The 1,226-nt window shown below is 37.7% G+C and overlaps 1 long non-coding RNA gene across 1 annotated transcript in view; it reads left to right on the forward strand.

Annotated features, from left to right (window-relative positions):
• Positions 1-89: 89 nt before the first annotated feature.
• Positions 90-1,226, forward strand: part of LOC121812274 — a 10,381-nt gene continuing 9,244 nt past the window's right edge. Inside the window, exon 1 of the long non-coding RNA XR_006052966.1 lies at positions 90-550. This is a non-coding gene — a long non-coding RNA (uncharacterized LOC121812274). The remainder of the gene's footprint in view (positions 551-1,226) is intronic.

Consider the following 1,226-nt stretch of genomic DNA (forward strand, 5'->3'; position numbering starts at 1 on the left):
TTATAATAATGCATTATCATTTTACCCCACGTGTTTCACAGGCTGACCAATGACGTGAAGCTGAAACAGATTAAAAACTACTGCAGGTTGTTACGTGGTTCGGTTTGGGTAAAAAGGAAAAGCAAGCCGAGTCCGTGTAGGTGTCAAAAATAGTGATCTTTATTACACACTTTGCGCAGAAGTGCGGGGAAAACAGTTTTACATCAACAATCTCCGCCAGGCGGAGGCTTTTCATGCTTATATTACCATGATGACGTCACACAGTTGGACCTTACTGGAAATGATAACAGTTTGGGCCTGTTCAGAGAGTTTACCTAATATGGACATGAACTACTAGTTTTTAGAGAAAAACAAGTGTGTATTACATTGTGCATTTTGTGAAAGTATATCTATCAGAATGGTGTCCTCAAACGACCCTCCTATTCTTACTAAGTGTGTGTGTAAACGTGCGTGAGTTATATAAGTACGTGCAAGTTTTCTAAAGGCCTGTGTACGTGCAGAACTGAACATAAAACGAAGACAGGGTCCAGCAGGACCCACAGGCTTCTGAGTGGTTACAGCACTGTGAAACAGCTTTAAGCAAATAACAAGAATACTGCCGAACAACAATAGACTGATTAAAGTACTGATAATCTATGTAGATTAATATTAACATAGATGTGGTTCAAAGATTATTCTGTCAACTGGTCCAACAATGGTAAATGATTAATGATTGATACTTCTGCTTATAACTGTAATCATAAGAATACAAAATAAAATATCTCCTGGTCACACTCCTCCTCTTTGGCCTTTAGCAAAAAGGCCAACCTTTACCCAGATATTGTGTCACTCCTCCGTCCAGGCGGCTTCTCGCAAAGGCATCATATGTTCCTGACCAGCTGACCCAGCTGAACCAGAAGCTATGGCCCTGCTCACCAGATTACCCAACACCTGCAGCACAGAGACGTAGTTTAGCTTTCTTTTGTTAGAAAATTGATATCCAAATGATCATTTAAGTTCTATTTTTATAAATAAAAGCTGTAAAAATGATCTGATATCTTTTTACAATCAGAATTTAAATGGATTTGGAACCAAAAACTTATTAACTAATTTATATTTCATTTGTATTTCATATCAGGTCTTAATCAGTGAAAAAAAAAATATCATTATCATTACAATATTAAAAGGTAGCAAATGGCTCACACGTTGTAACAAACCTTTTGGGTTATAGCACCACTAGGGGGGGT

Source organism: Haplochromis burtoni, unplaced genomic scaffold (genome assembly GCF_018398535.1).
Source record: "Haplochromis burtoni strain Fernald_Lab_line unplaced genomic scaffold, NCSU_Asbu1 Contig_503, whole genome shotgun sequence".
Taxonomy (NCBI): domain Eukaryota; kingdom Metazoa; phylum Chordata; class Actinopteri; order Cichliformes; family Cichlidae; genus Haplochromis; species Haplochromis burtoni.